This window comes from Dreissena polymorpha, chromosome 16 (genome assembly GCF_020536995.1).
Source record: "Dreissena polymorpha isolate Duluth1 chromosome 16, UMN_Dpol_1.0, whole genome shotgun sequence".
Classification (NCBI taxonomy): Eukaryota; Metazoa; Mollusca; class Bivalvia; order Myida; family Dreissenidae; genus Dreissena; species Dreissena polymorpha.
The window spans coordinates 49,981,362-50,006,255 of NC_068370.1; the positions used below are offsets into that span (position 1 = coordinate 49,981,362).

General features: G+C 35.3%; 1 protein-coding gene across 2 annotated transcripts in view; it reads left to right on the forward strand.

Annotated features, from left to right (window-relative positions):
- Positions 1 to 494: 494 nt before the first annotated feature.
- LOC127862447 (uncharacterized) overlaps positions 495 to 24,894 on the forward strand; it is a 34,947-nt gene continuing 10,547 nt past the window's right edge. The window contains exon 1 of one of the 2 annotated variants that reach the window (XM_052401567.1): positions 495 to 598. The gene's annotated coding sequence lies outside the window, so the exon portion shown is untranslated. Of the gene's footprint in view, positions 599 to 12,161; positions 12,336 to 24,894 lie in introns of those variants that run through there. The other variant, XM_052401568.1, reaches the window with a different exon arrangement.

The following is a 24,894-nucleotide window of genomic DNA, read 5'->3' on the forward strand; positions in this document are numbered from 1 at the left end:
TGTATTTATGCTATTTAATTAATAATAATAGATAGAAAAAATAAAAATAAAATAATAATAATAATAATAATAATAATTATTATTATTATTATTATTATTATTATTATCTATTATTTTAATAATAATCTATTATTATTATTATTATTATTATTATTATTATTATTATTATTATTATTATTATTTGTAGATCTATTATTATTATTATTATTATTTTTTTTTTTTATATTATTATTATTATTATTATTATTATTATTATTATTATTATTATTATTATTATTATAGTTAACAAAAAGTATCGTTAATGTTAACAAGACATCTCTACATTTTATTGCTTTTAAAAGATCTATGTAATATAAATGAAAACAGACCCTAACTCCTCCGAACAAAACAAAATATAAATATGCAAACTCTATTAACTCCGCCCATTAGTTTACAGCGATTGGTTGTCGATTATTTTTGCTAAAAATAACGTCGTGTAAATAAACTGGCTTTGGTCACGTGCTCATGGGCTAAATTTATCCAGATTCGCCGAGTTTGTCGAGATAGAAGTTTCTTTGTTAAATTCTTTTGTTTTTACTTGGAGATTTACCCGATAAAGGTTAGTGATTTACGTGTCTGTATATTTTCGAATGCAAGCATGTTCGCAAGGTGGTCGTAGGAAACCATATTATTTCGAAAAGTAGGATTAAACGACGGAAAATATCGCGCATTTCAAAATTAGTCAAAATGGCGTCCGCAGCCGAAATTTGAATATCGTTCGCCGCGATTGGAATTTCTTTGTGTCGATTATTTTACGTTGCAGAAAATGTCCACAATTATTGAAATGTGGTAAGTGGCGTTTATTTGATTATGATGGTTGTAAAAATATGAAAGGCTAATATTTCAGCAGATCGTTAGTATTTTTGTAGCCTCTACATGTCAAGATTTATTAACCAGTTTGTCGACCGACCACACGCAAGCGAAATAGCAGAAAAAGCGATTAGATTTTCTGTTATTAGATCTAGGTCACTAAAGACTGAAGAACTTTACTTTATCACATTGTGATCAGTTACTTGAATTATTATTGATTCATTTTCGAGTTATGTAAAACTTGCTTTACTGATATTGTAGATATCTACAACTCTTTGTTGTCAATATTTAGGCATTTTGAAACGTATTTATAAGGTTATTTATTGTTAAAAAAATTATACCGGCGTGACGAGTATTTATACTTGGTAACTGTGCACCATTATAGTACCATCAGTATATTGCGACGTTACCTTATTGGTTAATTTAATTAATAGTTGAATGGTTCAGGTAAAACTAAACAGGTTTATTCATATTTGCTCGCACCTGAACAATTAATAATATTGAACACATGTTATTAATGATTTAACTGCATACTTTCTAATTTCCATTAAATGCGTAACTTTTCCACATAAATTGTTAATACTTAGTAGAAAAACTGTTAAAATAATATATATTCTAGCCGCTTTATTGATTAATTTGATTTAATTTGTTGATCATAGTTTCAATATAGTAGGCCAATAGCCTGAAGCTTATTTCGCTGTGGTAAAGATGACAAGGATCTATCAATACACATATTTATGTAAAAAATGTGTGTTAATCACGTGAAGATTTAAATATATTATTGTATATTATGTTTTTTTTTGTTTAAATTTCATGACTTACTTATATAAAAGTTACTTTTTGTATGAGATGGAACCAAAATGCCAGTAATGGTGAATAGGCCGACATTTAACGATCTTTTAATTAAAGCTAAATGTTTTTCGCGTGAATTTGGAGCTAGCTCTTGTACATTTGGATGAAGTTGTCCGTTATAATAAATCGCATTGTTGACTATAAAGAACAGCATTAGAACATTAGATGATTGTCTACGTCTGACCTGATATATAGGCTATTAAACAGCCTTTTTACTGCTTAGTGTGCTCTGGTTTTGTATTCTAACCAGTGGATTGGTGCGAAACTTTGATGTTTACCAGCTTTATTCATGGTAGTTTTACAACGGACAGATAACGCTACATGACTGACAGGAAATAAATCCTAGGGCTAATTGAAAAATTGACCAATCAGAAGCAAGAGGGATATTTGCTTTATTCGCACTTGACCTTGCAAGTAGCCGTAGCCCTTAGAAGTTTCAAAAGGCGAGAGCTAGAGCGGAACATTTTCCCAAAATAATAATTTCTTTATGTTCGAAAGAGTAAACCGATTTGGACGGGAACTATTAACAATTACAGATTTTATTTAATAACAATATAAACGATAATACGAAGTTAGAATACAATTCAGCATTTTGTTAATGATTGTTTAGTGTTTACCATTATGGAACAAAAATAAGATGTTCGTTTCCACTGACCTCTCATAACAGGTAGATAAAGGTCTGCATTTTTTCGTTAACATTTTTTTATTTAAATAGATCTTTACTCAAGTTATCACCCACTTAAGAATGTACAATTACAGAAATCTTCAAACTCTCTTAGAAAAATACCTTATCTGTCTATACATGTAAAATTCAACATTGCGAAGATAATTTAATGTAGCAAAAAGGATCGTTTTTCACAACCTCGGATACCAAACACTGATAACGGTCAGCGCCAAAAATTAGACTCAGTCGGGGTGTGGGTGGCATTGTCTTGCGTAATACATAAGAAAACCGTTATCTTCTATTATCTGTTTATAAATATCATAGTACTTTCCTGTCAATATGCGAAAACATGCGCTGAAATCATAGGACATAAACTGGATGTCCAAAATTTTTAAGATGACCAAAAGGGGCAACCGGGGTACCTTAAGTTAAAGGAACAAGACACGGCATCCTTTTCATGCGTTCTGGATTTTAATCTTATGCATTTAGTTTACTCTAGACCAGTTGAATGTTATTGTTTACATTCGGGATTTTCTGCGCATGCGCTCTCACTGGTTGGCAAAAACACTGGTTACAGTAACGTAAAACATGTATAAAGGACTCTTGTTTAGTCAATAAATTGGTAATAAGACCGAAATAACCATTAAAACACTTAAAATATAGTGCAAATATATCATATATAGTACCAAATAGATGTATATACACAAATCAAATTTCTTCGTCATAAAAATACGAAGTAGTTAAATGCATAGAGTAAACCAAAGACCTATAATCTTATCTATAGGTCTTTGAGTAAACGTGATCGGAAGACTACATACTGACATTTCCACAAAACAAAACAATAAATTGGCCGTATTCTTTCTGATAGTAAGAATCAAATAAATTATATTTCAACAATAATAAAAATGTATTAATTTCATTATAATTGTAAGTGTGTGGATAGTGTTATTTTTCATCAGCGATCGATAGTGTCAGAGCTCAGAGGTGCATTTAATATGAAACAAAGCCCTAAAAAGCGTAATACATTACAATTTCTAACTATTGTGGTAATTTCCTTTTACATTAAATAAAATGAAATATAGCATGCACACGGAAAAAACCAGCATAATATGCAAATTGAAGTAACTGCAGTAATGTACAAGCTTTACACGTAATAGTTGAGTTTACTTTTGCCGGTACCCTTACTTGCGTAGCAGTAAAATTGCACAATATTTAAATGTATAGTTCATTAGTTGTTAATCAAAGTATTATTATGATTAAAATGCATAATATATATATAATATATATAATATATATATATATATATATATATATATTATATATATATATATATATATATATATATATATATATATATATATATATATATATATATATATATATATATATTATATTTATATATATAGTTCCTGTTAATCCATTTCCGACAAATATCTTCATTTTTTAAATGTTATTTTTTTATTGAAGCAACTGTTCAGTACTTTAAGAGATGACATGGGAAATCTAACTTGTGTTTAATGACCAGACTCTCGTCTGCCACATGTGGTTTATTCGGGGACCCAAGTTTCGGTCCCTGGGTTTTACTTTATGACACCATGTTTTCTTTGTAATTGTCTGGACAGTATCCGATCATAACGAAATAATCGGTTTGTGATAAACAGAGGTGCAATTATTCACCGGGAAATAAAACCTGAAATAAATAAACTTGAAACTTGCAACTTAGAGTGTCAAAATTAGTGTGAACAATCAAATAAAACAATTACATTAGTCAAGGGAATTTATTTAATGTGTAACAAGGAAAGTCTTTTTTAAAGGTTCAAATCAGTTACCCTATGTTGCGTACAGAAAAAAGACCTTTTGGTTGTTTGTTTTCATCCTTATTTGTTTTCATTCTTATTTGTTTTCGTTCATTAAATTTAATTTATTATGAAAGAATTTCAATTTCTGAGATTTTTTTTAAAACAAGAAATGGTCGCGAAGAAGTGCCAAGTAGAGAGATTTTTGTGGTAACCACATATCGAGCTCTTTAGATTGTGTTCCACTCCCGATTTCGTTGTGAGTAAAAACGAATAGTAACAACAATATAACCGTTCCAAAGATGCATTTCCTTGCATGCTAATGTTTTATATAGACATAATTAGTAAAATTATATTTGATATTGTATGATTATCATTAAAAACGATGATTTTGTCAACCTTCTCTATATGCGCTTATATGAATTCCACCTCTTTTTGCCAACCAGTGGGCGGAGTCTAAACTTTGCAGGTGCGCGTGACGTCACTCGTCAACTGGTCTATACCAACAGAGTCAGGCAAAATTGCAGCAGTAAATAAATAACTATCTATCTGCAATCTACATACAAATATGATGTATATTCCTTAATATGGAATTTAAAAACTTTTTTCCTATTTAATTTGACTTGAACATAAAGGATAGAGGCTTATATTAAAATTTACAGAAATGTCCATCATGTTTCGACAAAAAGGTAACAATTTACATGAATAAATTAGAATAAACGTACTTGCGAGTGATAACTTCAATTATAAACCTGTTTTGTTTGTTCGGTACCTTCAACACTATTTTTACCATTAGAAGCCCTTAACAGAACGATTAACTCTCATCACAGCCTTAACTCCTCGCATTCAGATCGATAGTTTATTAATTTAATGATAGCCCCGTTGACATCAACCTCGAACCATGTCTTTGGAAAACGCATCAATCGTTATTCATTTTCATTGTGGGATTTTCAGGTAATAATCACACTGATAGACGAGAGGGATAAAAGTCAGTGAAACATTTTTAAAACAAAAATCGATGAAAATAATGAAAACTACGTCTTAACGGAACGGCGTAGCACTTAGCAGACCCAACGTCCCACCCTGTCCCGTCGGACCCGCCAGGCGCTGTTTTTAATTGATAACATTATCATTCTACACTTTTTGTCCCGTACCGGTTTCAACGGAGGGGCTTTATGGTTTGCGCTCTGTGCGACTGTCCGTCAGTGTGTCAGTCTGTCTGTCACACTTTTCTGGATCCTGCGACAACTTTAAAAGTTCTTAATATGTTTTAATGAAACTTGAAACATGGATAGATGGCAATAAGGACATTATGCACGTCATTTTATTTTGTTCCTACGTCAAAAATTCTGGTTGCTATGGCAACAAATAAAAAATAATAATTCTGACAATGGTGGAGCCGGTAGGGGACATTGATTGGTAAAAGTCTTTTAATTTTAAGTTCAATAAATTATCTCAGTTTCTCATTGAAACTAATTTGATGAATTTTATGAACAATGTTAGTAATGAAAATAAATGTATTATGACAATTTGTAATTTATCCATGACCTGCTATATTGAAAGTATGCCACATTGTTAATATGACCACGCGCGCGTAAGTGACCTTTTGACGTAAGTATGTCATGCTCTTCTCAAATCCGCTTTGTGTGAAGTTTTACCACTTAGAAATCGTTTAACAATCATGTCCTGGAAAAACAAGAGAGAGAGAGGGGGGAAACTTAAGTTGTTGAATTTTAGTAACCACCCTGATTCGACGGAAAGGTTTAAACATTTTATATACACTCGATCCCATAAATAAATACATTCGAAATGCGTGATTCATATGCGCGACCAAGAAAACATTTTTTGGACAAAACAAGGAAATCAGCAGATATTGTTTTGCTATTGTTTTGGACTTTAAAAGTCTATCCAAATGTTAAGTAGCTGGCAACGTTGATGATGTTTTTCAAATAATTAAACAATAGCGGAATAATTATAGAGGTTCTGCTTTGCATTAAGGTTTCTAGTGCTGGTACAAGAAACAATGGTAATGCCTGCTTCACAAAAATCATTTAAATTGTTTTATTCGTGTGATTTCATGAATTTTTACGGTTTATGCTTCGAAGTTAGTTTTTATTATTCATCGCCGAAAAGCGGTAGGGAGTCATAGGAATACGCCTCGTCCGCAAACTAGTCTGTTAATCTGTCTGTATTACTTTCGTGTACGCTCCATATCCCATATACATTTTACGGATTTTCATTAAACTTATCTCAACAGATGAAGGCTTTGAGACGATTCACAGAAGAATGTGCTTCAAGGTCAACCGTTCGAACCTCAATTTTCGTGTCATGGGAGTTCACTTGCTCATAAAAGTTGTCGCCTCTAAATTTTGCCACTTTAAATAAGTTGGGGCAAATTTATGTAAATAATAATAATTATTATTATGATAATAATAATAATAATAATAATAATAATAATGTATGTTAATAATAATTATTATAATAATCATGATAATAATAGCGATAATAATAGTCGTATATATTTGTCGTATTATAAATTATATTGACATGATAACTGGGTCTAAGTTAACACCATTCTTACCGTAAAGTAACAAAAACTGCATTTTCGTAATTAAAATGCAAAATTCCAATTGTTAACTATATGTAAAATCTGTCAGTGATCTTTCATTACACCCATGTACTTATTAAATGATTTTCATGAAACGTGGCTTCAATATTTATCAATAAGACGATGTGCAGAATGAACGAGTCAGCCACGTGTGCTCAAGGTTATACGTAAAGGCCAAAAGTATGAGCCTCTTCATTTGTGCCCCAGTGCTCACTCTGGCCTTCAGAAAATAAAAGCCATAATTTTTTCATTAAAAAAAATAATAGCCAAAACAGACGCGGACTTTTCCGCAAAATGGTACTGAAGGTAAAAAGAAAAAAAAATGAATCTCATGTTATCAATGTTTAATCAAATGTATATCTATTGGATTTAAGTTATAATTATAATTTAAAAACAAGCATAATATCAGTGTCATTTTCTTATAAAATATTATCATGTCTTTACAATAAAGAATACAACCAAGGTTGTGGGTGTGACATAACAAACCAGACATCAGCTACATTTACATACATGTATACTTTAAAACAAAAATATAAATACTTATATTAAAGTACTATTAATAAAATAAGAAAACTGCCCTTTCAAATTGTTCAATTTTTAAAGTCTATCTAAGGTGCAAGTTCTTGTTAGTACACAACGAAATATTGTCAACCAGACCATCCGTAACACCGCATATGTATTCGTCATTCTATAAATTTTTTATAAAGAATGCTGAAAGAAAATTAAAATCGACAAACCGTACCGTATCCGAAAACGGCTGTCCGAAAATATGTCGAGATACCTATTTTGAACATGAAATAAAATATGCATATCGGTTGACTGCAGAAAATAAAACCCCGTAACCTTGCGAATACGCAATCAATATAGGTTGAAATATTGTTTTAAAATTAGATATTGCAGTGCTTTACTTTACTCATAAAATTGCGAGATGGCGGACATTTGCAACATGCGTTAAATGGTACTGTTTTCAGAAAGTAGCGAAAGCGTGAATAATTGCAACATTGCAAAACTCAAGTTTTTATACTACTTAGCTTTTGAGAAGTGTCAAATGTTTTTAACGTTAATTAGTATTTTGAGCAACAAAAACACATTAATTATAGAAAAATAGGCTTCTTTATTATAAACAAAGATCTATTAATATATCTTTGGGTACTTCTGTATATATTTGTTTTGTAAATATTCATTTTTGTTGACACTTGTTTTCTGCGCATATACATGTTGACATATATCAATTCTAACCATGTGATGTTGACAATGTACATTGTGCAAGTCAAATAAAATGTCTGTCTGTCTGTCTGTCTGTCTGTGTCTGTCTGTCTGTCTGTCTGTCTGTCTGTCTGTCTGTCTGTCTGTCTGTCTGTCTGTCTGTCTGTCTGTCTGTCTGTCTGTCTGTCTGTCTGTCTGTCTGAGTATCATTTGAGCAACGTTCGTAAACAAAATAATTACAAACAAAATTGAAATCATTATCACACATCAAGAAATGTTGAAGCAGACGACAGATAGCGGTAATGACGGGGATAATTAGTTGATGGCGATTTAATAATTATTTAATCGAGAATTAATGTTCAACGTAATCTAATTGCAGAAAAAACGGCGTGAAAAACTAAACCAGCCGACAATATTCGCGGCGATTTTCAATAATGACGCTTTGAAAAATAATAATTGGCGAAAATAGAACGAAAATCTAACAGTTACCGATACTTGGTAAAGCACTGGGAGATTAAAGACGTATTTTTCGAAATATATCACTTCTGTCGGACAATGATGTCGCAGTTCTAAGTTATTGACACTTGCATGACAATACACTGGGTTGAGTGTGTACACAGGTAATCTCGTTATTGATTTTTCCTGCTTGATGACCCAGATTTACAGGCGTTTCGCATTCGCCAGAAAACTTATAGAGGCAAATTTATTTTTGATGTAGGCGGATAGAATAATCGCCATTTTTTCTAGACAATTTTAAGAAATAATAGCCAGTTGGATTAAATAATCGCCATTGGCGATAATGTCTGGCAGCAGCGTCCACATCTTCTTGAACCACTGAAGGATTTTTATGACACTTGGCTACAATTTTTATAGGTCTTTGGGACGATGTGTATAGGGCACGAGTCAGTCACGGCGGCTAAAGGTCAAGGCCATACTTCAAGGTCAAAAGTTTTAAACGCTTTTATCGTGCCCGCTCTATAACCATTGAACGAATTTATGACACTTAGCTATTATGTTTATAGGTCTTTGGGAAGATGTGTATAAGGCATGAGTCAGTGACTCTGGCTGAAAGTCAAGGTTATTCTTCAAGGTCAAAATATTGAGCCTTTGTTCGTGTCCGGTCCATAATTTCTTCACTGATTGAAAGATTTGCACCAAACTATGCCACAGTGTGAATGCCATCAAGCCGATGTGCACAAGACATGAGTCAGTCACGCTGGCTTTAACTGAAGAACAACACTTCAAACTAAAAAGAGAACGGCGGGAGAAATAGCTTTCTGTTGGACTGCCTTGTTCACATTGTTTGTTAATAAAATTTAATATTAGATTCTATTGTTCTTTCGTGTTTGTTTTATAAAGTGACAATAAACTAAGGATGCGCCTATTCACAGATAAAGGAAAATAATAAAATCCAAACAGATTCCCCTTAAACAGACCTGGTTGGAAGAATTATATGCATTGTACTTATTATTTCTGCATGCACTTATTATGTATGCATGAACTTATTATTGCTGCATACATAACCGCTTATTGAACAATCGTACATCGGGTTTACTAGCTCAGCGATTGTCTCGTCCGTGCATGTGAATCCGATCACTGTATCATTAACTTGACGCTAAAAGGTGCCCCGGGTGAGGCTTGAACACACAGCCTCCGCATATCATAGCCGATACTGTCTATAAGTACGGCGCGCTAACCTATTGCGACACTGGGGCGGACCATTGTTTAATATGAGTTGCGTTCTGAGACAACTGGTCATAATGCATGTGCGTAAAGTGTCGTCCCAGATTAGCATGTGCAGTCCGCAGACGACAATTTACGCCTAAATTGGATTTTTGCTAAGAAGAGACTTCATTTAAACGAAAAATGTCATAACAGCGGAAAGTGTCGTCCCTAATTCATTTGTGCGGATTGCACAGGCTAATCTGGGACGGCAATTTACGCACGTGCATTATGCCCAGTTTTCTCAGAACACGACTCGTATATTGAAATCGGCACATATCAGAATAGTGGGCATATGTATCTCGCTGTAGTATAATTCATCTTTGATAATGTTTTGTTGTGGTTAAGAGGTTTCCTCAATCGATGATACCGGTACGTTTTGTTTTAGAAATAAGTGGTTATCGAATGCAGCTCCTGTGGAAATTCAAATCGCCATGTACATGTCCATGTAACCTACAATACACTTTAAGACCATGTATTATACTTAACAAAATAGTTTCTTTACTGATTTTGAAGTGTAATGTCCCCTGTAATGTTTGAAGTAAAGTGTTTTATTGAGGTTTTGTTAATGTATCTGTATCGAATGTGTCTGTGGAAATTAAAATCGTCTTGTACGTATTCATGTTATATGCAATAAACCTTAATCATAATACGTAAGGCAGACGTTTATTCTTTGAGTTTGAAGTGTTATGCCTATTTAAATGTTCACAGTAAGGTGAGGTTTAATTTAAAGTTTGTAACCAACTTGGTGGGCTAATGTGCACGCGGGGCGATTCATTTTTCCTGCGCGAATCTTGCCATCGTCGATTATCATTATCATAATTTTCACATTATTTAAAAATTGATGGCTTTTGGAGTTTTGATGATTTTTTTTACTGAATAATAACTTTCTTCTGATGCGTATGCCGCGGTAGGAAAACGTCGGTACATTAGGATATACTTCGCTTATTGAGTGGAAAATAATTAAAGAGAAAAGTTATGCTACTATTTGCGTATATCAAGATGAATAAAATATACAAGTTTGTGATGAATCCTGATAAAATGATCTTTCGTCAATAGCAATACGGAATTCTGAAGATATTTGCCAGATGTAGTACATGCCAATTAACGGGTATAACAACCAATGGGACATTATAACCATGAGACAGGTGTTTTAATTTCACGGAATGAAATGTATTTCAATGAAGAAAATGTATATGAATACCGACTTGCAATGAACAACGGTATCTACTGAGTTCTGACGTATACATTAAAAAAAATAAGCCATCTAATAGACCTCAATTGGAATGAAAAGGAGTAGTGTATGGGCGGATGTACATTGATAATGCAAACATTATTGAGATTCTTGCGTGATAAATATTTTTATAATTTTTGGACGAATTATATTTGACAATGCCCCTCTCAGATGCGAGACAATAGTTTGCGAATGGAGTGATAAACACCTTTGATTGTTGGTTTGTGTCAAAAAAATCTAATATCATGTTGAACAAGAAATGTGTTTGTCAGAAACACTATGTCCCCTTGTGCGCCGCTCTGATTTAGTTTTTTTGACCTTGAAGGATGACCTTGACCTTTCACCACTCAAAATGTGCAGCTCCATGAGATACATATGCATGCCAAATATCAAGTTGCTATCTTCAATATTGCAAAAGTTATTGCAAATGTTAAAGTTGGCGCAAACCAACCAACAGACCAACAGACAGGGCAAAAACAATATGTCCCCCACTATAGTGGTGGGGGACATATGATAATAATAAAGGACCAATTGACTCCAATATATTTTTTGGGTTAGAACTTAGAAGTGTTCTCTCCAAACTCGTCTTCCTAAATAGATCATATTTAATGTTACTTATATTACGTCACATTGAGGGTCGTCAATTTGCTACAAGGCGTCATTAGGCCGCGTGAATATGGTGTTCGCCTTGCGATCGCCGGATCCCAACTTTGATTCCCCTACAGGGTCGTTCTTAAGATCTTTCCACTAATATACTATTTCTTCCAAAGAAACGGACTCGCGATCTGCTCTATAAGTCCAATGATTTCGATGCAACCGAGCTCAAGTAATTAGGTTAAAACTAATTTGCAAGTACCGTTATATGATACCGTGCATGAGCCTCTTTAAAGTTTCATCGTACACCTCCCATTGCGCCCCTACACCAAAGACGGAAATTTCATTTCACATCGCAAACCGATTAACTGCGTTGCATTAATTTTACATTTTTCATTCGCTCTCGTATGTAAGTCGCCAGTCTTGAAATGTTAATAGCGCCCGGTAGATACTTCTACGTAGATAAAATGTGTCATTTGTCTTATGCTCTATCGTTTTCTTGCATCGCATTTGAATGTATGTGCGTTCGCCCGCGACACAACGCGCAACGGTTTGCCGAGCTTTCTATTCGTTCGTCTTGTGACGTAATCAATCGCTTATATTATTCGTGAACTCAATTTAGGTTTTCTTTTTAAGAATACAAGTTTGTTGAATTGAGCGTTATTCCTGCATCTGACTGGTGTCCGATAAAAATTTAGTGTTGATGGTTCAAGTTCTCGTCTGTTGAAATTATGTGGATTACTAAATTATAATTATGCCGAAAATACACGTGCCTCTGCGGAATATCTGCCAAAGAAGGACGACATTTCGGTATGAATATATTAACATTCAGTTAAACAATAAACACATTTTTGAATGTAACATAAAAACGCTAAATATGAGAACTATTTACATAAATTAATCAATAACTATTTACAATAACGATAACAGTACGGAACGCAGTTTCGATTTATTAGATTGTCTAACCTGTTTAAAGGATGTGGTTTACTTAATTGTAATTATGCCGAACGTTATATTTATGCCTAAAATACATTTTTATACGAAATAACTGCAAAGGAATGACATGTTATCGCTTAATTGTAATTATGCCGAACGTTATATTTATGCCTAATATACATTTTTATACGAAATAACTGCAAAGGAATGACATGTTATCGCTTTTCAGCTAAATAATCAACACAATTTTTATTATATTACATTAAAGCGCCTGAGAAAAAAAACTATTAAATAAAAAATGAACATAATTTTACGAAACTCAATCATATAAAACGCTGATTAAAGTGGCCTTTTCACAGATTTTGACATGTTTTGAAGTTTGTCATAAAATGCTTTATATTGATAAATGTAAGCATTAGATATAAAAAAAACTCCAGTAAAAATTCAAGAATAAAAGAGAAAAAAAGAAAAAAGGTAACCCTCAGCAGGGCTCGAACCACTGACCCCTGGAGTCCTGGAGTAAAAGTAGTACCCACTTAGACCACTCGGCCATTCTTCCGGCTACAATGCCTGATGTATTTTATACTTTATATAAGCAATCTTCGTAGTTTCACAGAATGTAACGACAACAGAACTCTCCAAATTATTAATTCGTTTCGCGTTGCAACGCTTTATAATTTTCGGGTTTTTAAATCGTCACAAGTTGCATATAATGGTAATTTTAGAGCATGGTAAATGTTCAGTATTACTGTTTACTCACAAATATCATAACTAAAACGAAAATTTGCGAATCTGAAACAATTTTGTCAATTTTGTTAATTTACCAAACGTGAAAAGGCCCCTTTAAGTAGCTTGTACTTGTATGTTTCGATCTTGTTTTTTGCCATACAATGAAATGCAAATCAGCTAGACAATACATACCGATACACAACAAAATACATCTGGGATCGCCATTTTTTTAAATAAAATCTATGCCTGTTATCGTTCTCAAGTGTGGAATGGAAGTCAAAACGCGATCTGGAGACAGCACATAGAACAGCGCTCACGCGGCGTTGCACAATATTGCGCGAGCGGACCACCTTAGTGTTATCTCGTCTGAAAATCAGTGGTGTGTGACCGCAAGAGGTCTCTATCGGCTCATCGGAGTTGCTCGGCTCCGTATGACAGATGGGTTTATAATGGCGGTACAGATTGCCCACCGCGCTTGCGTATGAACGCCCATACAGGGCCGCCCTGCGACTTATGAAGTTTTCTCATCGTCATATTATCATTATCATCGTCGTCGTCATCATCATCCATCATCATCGTCGTCATCATCATCATCATCATCATCATCATCATCATCATCATCTCTTCATCACTTTCAGCATTATTGTAATTGCTATTATCATTGTCTTTAACATTATTGTTACCTTAGTCATTATCATTCTCATCGTATTTTCATCGTTTGCGACTCCATCATTAATAATATGATCATATTGTCGTGAGCAGCGTTGAAATTGTTATCGCTGTCGTTGTCATTATCATCATCATTACCAACAACAACATAATGATTTCCATCGCCATCATTGTGACTACCACCACTACCACCACACTCGCATACAGTTAGCTAGCTATCTTTTAACGCTACCACCTAAGACTTTTTTACCTACAGCATGTTACCCATTATCTGTACCTACTGGGTGATGCATTGCTTGGCTGATGCGAAAGCAAATGAAACCGCGTTAGTTACAAAACATGATAATGTATATTTAACGACATTTACCCGCGAGCAATACATTGAAATTTCTGTGACGTTCTGTTATACTGACGATCGAACGATAGCGATATGATAGATGCGAGTTTTATTCTAACTGTCTGAATTAACATGTTTTTGAAGCGAGAGTCACTTTCTTTGGTACAAGTTTAATGTTTCCCCCCTTCTAGGATAAATGTGTTTTTATTGACATCAGCGGTCGTGATTCCCGTGTGCATTCGCCATTTTGTAAGTTTGATACCTAATTTCAAATGCAGCGGTCAGCGAGTTGTATTCACCGCTTTGTCCGCAAGTCTTCGCCTCCCATTTCTTTTCTTGTTGATAAGGGCTAAAAAAATAATTGAAACATTTTATGAAATATGGTAAATACCCTTGGGAAATGTAGTTAATGGCCTTTTAAAATTTGGTTGTTAGAACTATTGTAATAAATTTCTAATAATCACTTCTACTGAAGCGAAATGCGAAAACATTGGGCTAAGTGCATGAAATTTGGAATTATCATTTCAATTTTTAAAGGTTGGAAAATGCGATCCAACCAGTGTTTGTTAAGAGCCTATTTGAAGGTCAATGGCCGAAAACATCTTCTCTCAATTTCATTTTAAAATAAAAACATTTGTCACTGCTCTACTCGAAATTTATGTTACCAAACCGTTTTACGTCACATATGATTGTAAATGATAGCATTATAAGACACAAGTCACCGACTTTATTCAAGTTTATTGTCCATGTTTGAATGATTTATGCGCCCAATGCACTGTTTCTGTCCTATGATAGAAACATAGTTTAGATGACTCACCCTACCAAAGAATAAAACTATTTTCTAAAAAAATCAAAATGAGGGACATTTATGTTGTCTCTTTAGCTCACCTAAGCATGCTCATCGTAAGCAGGGTTGGCACCAATCGACCGCCCCCGGTTTTAACCGGCGGTTTTTACCGGTTAAAACCGCCCCGGTCAATACTCCCAAAGTGGTCATTACTGGTCAATACTGGTCGATTGAACTTAACCCCCAATTTTGATACATATTCCATGCTTAATTAAACAATATTGATAATATAAATTAAACAGACATGTTGCCAATAATGTCTTAAGCTATTAAAACCCACTATTTTATACCTGTTCATGCAATTTGAAGGCCAATCTCTCAAAATTTTGCAAATGAGTCAAGTTGGTCAATTGGATTTTGCTGGTCGATTGATTTTTTTCCCATTCTAATGAATTATGAATGCTCCGAAAATTCTGTGCTTGATTCAATAAGAACCTGTCAATTACTTTGTATTATTGTTCCTCATGATCATGCCCCACTGTCTCCACAGTCTTTCAAAGTCTTAAAACCTATACAGGTTAGGGCACCCAAAACTGATAATAGGGTATACATGGCACCTTTGACACAACCCTTAATTGTAATGTATTCTTGCCTGGATTTCTTTAAAAAAAAATGGTTAAAAAATATTTTATTTTACCATTGATATAAAAAAAAAACTTAATAAGAAATAATTATTAAAAGAAAGAAATAATCGAAAAGAAGAGTCTAGAGTAGACCCACAATTGGTAAACATTATTTATTGCCAAAATCAAGAACTTTGATTGCTTATTCATTTGAAGACCAATTGAACTTTAAAATAAGAAAACCCTCTTAATATAGAAAGGAGACAAGTTAGAAGTAACTATTAAATTAATAACATTAATAGCAAGTTATCCCATTTTGTTTGAGTGAAATAAAATAGCCTAAGGGCAGATTTGCTTCATTGTCACTATCAGAGACATACAAGTGCATGCATTTTATTACCAATTAAGGCTTAGGGGCCAGATCATTTATGACCCTAGAAACCACAAGAGTTCTGTTTGTCCATCAGCTTATCAAATAGATATATCAATAGATCAGTGAAATACTATGGTAACTACAATAGTAATAATACTTCAGTAACAGATGTGATACACTGAGATAAAGATATTGCCTTAGTTCTTTTGTATTTGAGACCGTTTCCATAAATAATAAAGAAGTATTTTTTACAGCTTTAAAGCTTTTTGTTTACAATAGATAACTCAAAAAAAGTTTATCAATTACAGAATAATGATTGATTTAATATAGAATAGCTTAAATTCTTCCTTTGTCATGTTTAAATGCTACAATTTTCAATCAACCAGTATTGACCAATAATGACCAGTAATGACCAGTATTGACCGGTTTTAACCGGGTATTGACCGCCGGCCCGGTCAATACTCAATTGACCGGTCAATATGCCAACCCTGATCGTAAGCTTTTGCGATTGCTTTTTGTCCGTCGTTCGTCGTCGTCCGTCATGTGTGGTCAACATTTGCCTTGTTACCGTGTGCGTATTTTGAAGTTAATTTTCGGGTCAAACAGCCTCTTCGTAGAGTGCATCTATAGGGTGGACCTGTCCGTTTACATTTATTTTCCGATCTTCGTGAATCTTGGTCAGAAGATTTGACCCAATGTTACTTTGGACGAGTTCGAAAATGGTTCCGATTGGTTGGAAAAAAACATGGCCGCTAGGTGCGGGGCATTGTTCCTTATAGTAAAACATTGCTAACAACTTAACACTCTTGTTTCTTCCTTTTCCATCTGTTTAGCCTACCTCATGGTGAGCTTTTGTGATCGCATTTGTCCGTCGTGCGACGTCTGTCGTCAACAGTCGTCAACATTTACCTTGCTTATTATATTCGTCTTTACCGGTATTTATATTTATAGGATGTTAGAGTAGAATCATGATGATCAAGTAGGCCCGTCGGGTAAAAGTGAACAACGAAAACTGTCCACATTTTTTTTATTTCTCCGTACGTCTTAAGTAGAAAATAACGAAACATTGCATAATGTTCTCTTTCAGAAAACGACATACGCCAAATATTGAGACATTTAAAAAGACCTAGATTTGCAACTGACGCTTCATAGAATAAATAAGTCTTGACACCTACATAAATGCACGTGTGGATTCTGCGAGGCGAACCGTGGGCGATAAATTACATTTAATGTATGCGGCTATATATCATATGTCAAACTGTCACATGGATATACAGGGACCTACATCATAAATTAAACCGGTGGTTCTGTGATTTTGCAAGCACGCATCACATAGTGCTGCACACAGTCAAATACAGTAAGCAGGTACCGTGTCAATGCAAAAGAAATGTGTGCGATCGCGATTTACCGTATAGCAATTTGAATATTAAAATGCACAGTGTGGTCGGGTAATTAAAGCTCGCCGATAGGAATCGATACAGACAGAAAGCCATGTCGGACCGTATTTGGTACAAAAACGAATATGGTACATTTGTACCATATTCGGCCGAATATGGTACAAATGTACCATACTCGGACCGAAGATGGTACAATTTTCGACCGAATATGGTACAAACATTGTACCATATTCGGTTGGAATAAGTTTTTCTATGCTCGCCAAAACGTATTTGGTACATACCAAAAAAACTCATAAAAATGAAAATGGCCTACGTATATGGTACATAAATTATGTATTTCTTAATAAATGAAATAGTCTGCCGATGTGTAAACTTTTTTTCAAACTCAAATACATTGTATTAACCTAATATTGGAAGTGACAAAAGTATCATCATCATCATCATCATCATCATCATCATCATCATCATCATCATCGTCGTCGTCGTCGTCGTCGTCGTAACTAGCAGTAACAGAAACAGCTAACCTAACCACACTTTACATGGATTTTGCTGGTTGTGTAACTGTTTCGCCGGCTAGCTCAGTCGGTTGCGCGTCAGATTGGCACGCAGGGTTCGATTCCCGGGCGGGCCAGATACTTTCGTGGAGATCATTAATAGCAATTTTCAAATTTTTAAAACTTTTTTTTTCGAAAGTGTATTTTCACCAAAATCCGATTTAAGAGATTTTGAGCTCTTTTAAATGAATATATCTCTCCAAAAATAAGGATGTTTGACTGGCTGCTTTAGACAGGTGTGACTGTATTCCTAAACATTACTTTGTAAAGTTGATTTGTCGTTCCGACGTCATATTGCTGAGAAGCCGACAAAGCTTTGAAGTTTCCGATTTTTTCTTTGATAACGTGCCGCTTTAAAAAGGCGGGAATTTTGCACACGAGTCTTACTCAGAAGTCAGTAACCATATTTGACTTGGCGGTCGGCAAGAAAAGTTGTGATTTTCGACTAGAAAGAATTGAAATCCAAACTTTCTTCAAACTTCAAAAGAATTCTTGACAGTAAGTACTGTACATAATTTTAATTTTCAGTTGTCTTAATATGCATTGATGTTTTAACATGCATTGATTTTTATGTTTTATGCCCCCCCCCCCTCAGAGTGCATTTGCAGTTGTCCGTCCGTCTATCCAATTGTCCGTGGCATTCCTTCCGGGTGCGTAACTCCTAAACTGCTAAAATATTTAAGCTACAGTCATTTTTTCGAAAGTGTATTTTCCACCAAAATCAGATCGAGCTCCTGTAATCTGTAGATTTGAACATTTTAAATTTTATGGAGTTTATAGGTCTTTGACCTTCGAACCCTGCCTAGTCGTGACTTCTGGTGAGCGACCTAGGCCCCCAGGGCCCCTTCTTTATATCCCTTCCATCCACGTAGCATTGGTTTCTACAGACCGTTTGTCCGTTGACCGCCATAAGTTTGCCCGCTATTTTTCCCCTGAATTTGAATTCGGTTGGATTTCAATGAAACTTTACATGAAGTACTTGCTACTTTCATTGCGCATATTGCCCGGAAGTTCGGATTGTAAATTTTAGCGGAGCTATCAGACGAGTGATTTTAGCTCAGCTCATGTCGTGAGACATTCGTTTTCGACACGCGGTGTTCAATACAAGCTCTATTAACTAATGAAGTATAAATGTATAATAACTTATTATATTATTTCAGATGAAGGAAGCAATTAGGAGAAAAAGGAAGCAATTAGGGTGCTTGCCCAGGTCGAAGTACGACATTATTGTCAGATGTTTAAACGGATCGTTCGATGTCCCTGTGAAGAAACGGACACCTGAAGAGAATAATTGTTTGGCCATGATTAGAAAACGTAAGGACTTCGAGCTTGGTGACCGGTGTTCTTTATTGTGTGGCGGAAAGCAAGTCCTTGTGAAAGAAGATCTTCCTAGATTTGTTGAGAAGATGTTCATGGAAAACAAAGGATGTGGAGCAAGGGTTATTTACAACAAACTGAAAGTAAATTACACGGGGTTCTCGGAACAAGCTATCCTTGAAATACTGTACAATAGCAAGTATTACCATGAGAAGTATCCGAGATTTACAAACAAGCCAAAGCCAAAGACAATTACAGAAGAGGAACCAGGCAAAAGATGGCAGACTGACATAATTAACATGAAAAATCAAAGTGTTAGCTACAAGGGGTCCACATACAGTTATATTCTACAAGTCGTGGACGTTTATTCTAGGTACGTTATGCCAAAACCCCTGAAAACGAAGAGTTCGCGTGAAGTTGCAAAGGCATTAGAGGACGTGTTGATGGTTAACCTTGCCCCTGACATCATCCAATGTGACAACGGACTGGAATTTAAAGGCCCTAGTATGAAACTTTTGTTGAACAAGTACAACATCAAAATGATCAATAGTAGGCCGTATCATCCTCAATCACAGGGCAAGTGTGAAAGGTCAAACAGTGTTATAAAGGCCAAGATTCTATTTGCAACAAAAAGTAAACGTGGATTTAACTGGGTCGAAGGGCTTCAAGATTTAGCCTATGCCATAAACACAAGTTTCAAACGAGTTCTTGGGGGTCTCACGCCCTTTGAAGCCTAATACGGAAGAAGTCATGTTTTTACCAAAGAACGTCATAGTTCTCGTGAAATAAAGAAAACCATACGGCGAGCAAATAAAAAGGCTTACAGGTCGCTGTTGAAAAACGCAACTTCCCCAAGCAAGTACAAAGTAGGAGAGACAGTATTAATTCGCTATCCCTTTCGAAAATCCAGGGTGCCAACCAAAAGATATGTTATCGAAGGCAAGGTAGAAAAAGTAAAACGAAATGGTGTTTATATCGTGTCATTTCAAGTACCGAACAAACCCGAACTTGGATTCGTAAGCAAATCGGTTGGGGTCGAAAACATGACTAGCCTAACTGTTGCGTTAGAGAAACAACGAAAAATTAAAAACATTCATTAAAACAGAACCGCTCAGAGAAACAAAATCACAGAACTAAGTACTATCATGTTTTAACACACCATGAAAATCTGCAGTTGTTGGATGGGGTGAATATTGCCATGGACCCAAATCCGGATGGAAATTGTCAATTTGCTGCTATATCGCATCAACTTGGTAAAATTGGTATATACAAAGACGTAGATGCTTTACGTAAGGAAGCAGTCCATCACATTGTAGAAAACAGATATTTCTATGAAACTTTTGTCTATGATGAAACATTTGATGAATACGTTAAGAATATGTCTAAGAATGGGACATACGGCGACAACCTCACGCTCATTGCACTTATGAGAGAATATAATTTGCAGTGCCTGGTAGTTTCTACCCGAGGACTAGAACACTCATCAATTGTGTCAGCAGATGGAAAGTTCGATGGTGATGTTGGAACAATTGCATTGGGGTATTTCCCAGAAGGATTTGGCATGCATTACGTTAGTATCCGTATCAATCAACGCGTGTACAAGGACATAATATCACGCTTAGAACAGTCGTATGACAACGGTGACTCTGGCGACAGCGCTGCGTCTGGCGACAACGCTGCGTCAGGCGACAACGCTGCGTCTGGCGACAACGGTGACTCTGGCGACAACGGTGACTCCGGCGACACCGCTGCGTCTGGCGACAACACTGCATCTGGCGACAACGCTGCGTCTGGCGACAACGGTGACTCTTGCGACAACGGTGACTCCGGCGACAACGGTGACTCCAGCGACAACGGTGACTCCGGCGACAACGGTGACTCCGGCGACAACGCTGCGTCTGGCGACAACGGTGACTCCGGCGACAACGGTGACTCTGGCGACAACGGTGACGTCTCTGTGTGTTCAGCCCTGAAAGAGCTTCAAGATATGATAAACAATAGGAGGGCACAGAAGCGAACGACTTTTCCATTTCTGATGTTACCACTTCACATTCAAGTTGAAATTTTTAAGTTCTGCATACAATCAAACCAGTCAATCCAGTTTGTGTTGGCGAAGGTCGGCAAACCCTTTAGAGATTTAATAAGGTCAATGAGTTTGCAAACACCTAGAATTTACATTCGGCCGGATATTGGACTAGATACTAGTAACAGAAATCCTGTTAGCGTTCGTTTCCTATTAACAAGAGCGGGCAGAAACAGCGGTCTTATTTCGGCAATAAAAGAAATCATCAAGGGGCCAAAATGGGCAAACGCATGGCTGCGTTTGCGTGTTAGTGGAATCGGTTGGTATGATATCATAGATGTCATGTACAGACATTACAGGTGAAATATACATGTATATCGGTGTTTGGAAACCTGTTATGTTATTTTTGTGATTGATGATTATGTTCTTCTACCGGAAATTTGTTGTCATTTGCTCATTTACTGGTAACTTTTTACGAAGCACATTTGGGATATTTTGGCTGCTACTAAAATGAATGTATATATGTATATTATGTCTTGTCAAAATGCTACAGTTGGATTAAAATTTAAATGCTGTTCTATGTTCTTCAATATTACTTTGAAAAATCCTGTCAGTATACCAATAAATGAAAAAAGTACAAGTTTGTTGAATCTCTTGAATGAAACAAATTATAAAATACAAAATGTAAAATGAATATGTGATGATGATGATGACAAAACATTTGTGATGATGATGATGGTAAAAAAATTGTGATGATGATGGTGGTGGTGATGATGATGACAGTGGTTATGATGATTGGGGTTTGATGATTGTGGTGATGATGATGATGATGATGATAATGATGATGATGATGATGATAACAAACGTTTTGGGATGATGATGACAGCGATGTTTATCGGACGATGATGATGGTTATAATGATGATGATAAGTTTTTAGATGATGATGACGGCGATGTTTATCGGCCGACGATGATGATAATGATGATGATGATAACAAAATATTTGTGATGATGATGATGGCGATGTTTATTGGCCGATGATGATGATGATATTCTCATCGTCGTCATCATCATCACAACATCCTCATTATCGACCGAAAACATCGCTGTCATTATCATCACAAAAAAAACTTTTGTGATCACCATTACGATCATGATAATGGATATGATGATGTTGGTTTTGATGGTGATGATGATGGTGGTGTTGGTAATGATAACAACGATGATGATCATTGGGGTGTTGATAATTGATGTGATGATGATGATGATGATGATGATGATGATGATGATGATGATGATGATGATGATGATGATGAGATAACGATGATGATGATGATGATGATGATGATGAGATAACGATGATGATGATGATGATGATTACGATGATGAGTGTGTATCATATTCGGAACGAATGTGGTACATTTTTCATCCGAATATGGTACAAGTTTGTACCATATTCGGTCAGGCATTTTACCCCAAAACTGCAGATACGTATATGGTACAATTAGACAGTTGTACCATATTCGGCCGAATATGGTACAAACTTGTACCATATTCGTTTTTGTACCAAATACGGTCCGACAAAGCCACACTGAAGTCGCGTTATTATCATTTTCTAGCGGGAAACGATACGACAAATGTTGTCGCGTTATTATCGCATGCTTTTCGCAAACGATACGCCAAATGTCGCGTTATTATCGAATGCTTTTGAAAAATAAATGTAGTCGCACTTGTATCGTATGCACGTGAAATAAATACTCTTTATTGTTGTACCGTTATTGACGTACGTTTGTGGGATTCGATACGCAAAATGTATTCGCGTTATTACTGCTCGCTAGAACGGGAACATATTTACGACATGCTATCGTTAACATTTGCATATAATATCCGAGTATGCGCTCAAAAGGGCACATGCAGTGATGTTATAATCGTACGCTAGTGAAATCGCAGCCGCGTGTTATTGCGATCGTCCGCCAGTGGGAATAGATACGCTCTGTCATAAGTGTGTTCGATCTTTTATAGTTGATGCGAAATTTGGGAATCAATAAATTATAACCCATGTGCACTATTGTGATTGTGGGTAACAGAAGGGGTAATCACGTGATAGTCAAGATGGCGACGTCCATGCCGAGACAGATATTTTTCGCCGTTTTATGTCCTTTATTACTTTTGTTTATTTTTAAGAGATACCCACTTTCCAGCCATATCAGTAAAGAGGTGATTAGCGTTTATTTCGCAATAAAATTCGCTTTATATATCAACTTTACTCCCCGCAAATTTTCTTAAAGGAGATGTAATTAGGTCATCCCGCTAGTCGAGATAGAAAGCGAATATTAATACGATATAAACGCTAGTAAAAACTTTCTTGCTGATATGGCTGGAAAGTGAGCGGCATTTAAAATTTGATACAAGAAATAAAGGATATAAAACGGCGCAAAATACCTGCCGCGGCATGGACGTTGCCATCTTTACTATCACTCTGGGTAAGTTAGTTAACCAGCTACGCTACAATATTGCATTGAGTTACAACAAGCCTGACCTATAACCATGTACAGCTATCACATAAAAGCTGAAATATCTCTGCAGATGCTGATGAACTCATCTAGGGGATCAGTCGTTTACGAGCGTTTTAATGTGACATAATTTATAGTAGGACATGACAGATCACAAACGTCTATAAATGCGTTACGTTTTATTGCTTTTTAATTACGCCATGGGTCTTAACTAACACTCATTGGCGACACACACGTCATAGCCATTGATTCACGGCGAAGAGCGTTCTGTTGAGCGACTGTAGAGGAAAATGAAATAATGTGAAATTTTAATATAAAAGAGTCATGAAATTAATTACGCCATTGTATATTGTTTTATCTTGATGTAAATTAAGAAGATGTAACGTCGTTAATTATTTAAAATTGTAATTATCGATGTACATTTTGAAAAATCCCTACCGTTATGGCGGACAGTGCTCGATATAACATACGAAAAATAAGCAAACATTCTCGGATATTATATGCAAATGTTAACGATAGCATGTCGTAAATCTGTTTCCGTATAAACATAATGCAATATGTCATTTTATTTCTGAAGCACTAGATCTTCAGGTTGAACTTCAAATGGAAAATCATGTCTATTTTTTTTTATTTGATACTTAGACTTTTCACTAAATGAAAAACAAATAGTCAATAAACACCCATATCATGTGTCATTTTCTTGATCTAAACATGTGTGCCAAAAGTCAAGACTAAAATAAAAGGAGCAACAGCTTGCAAAAATCAACGTTTTAAATTTTTTTTAACAATTCCAGATTAAATTGTAGATTGCATTTTCTTTTTTCCCAGATGAACAGAATGCTAAATGTTCGTCAAAGGGCAAGACTTAAATTGTTCGACCAATAGCTTGCGAAAAGGAATGTTATATTTTGAACAATTCTATGTTTAACCCATTTATGCCTAGCGTCTAGAAAAAAGGCATTGGAAAACAGCGTAGACCCAGATGAGACGCCGCATGATGCGGCGTCTCATCAGGGTCTGCGCTATTTGCTTAAAGGAATTTCTGTAAGAAATATTCTAAATATAAATATAAATAAATATACAAGACATCCCTAATTTTGGAAATAAATTG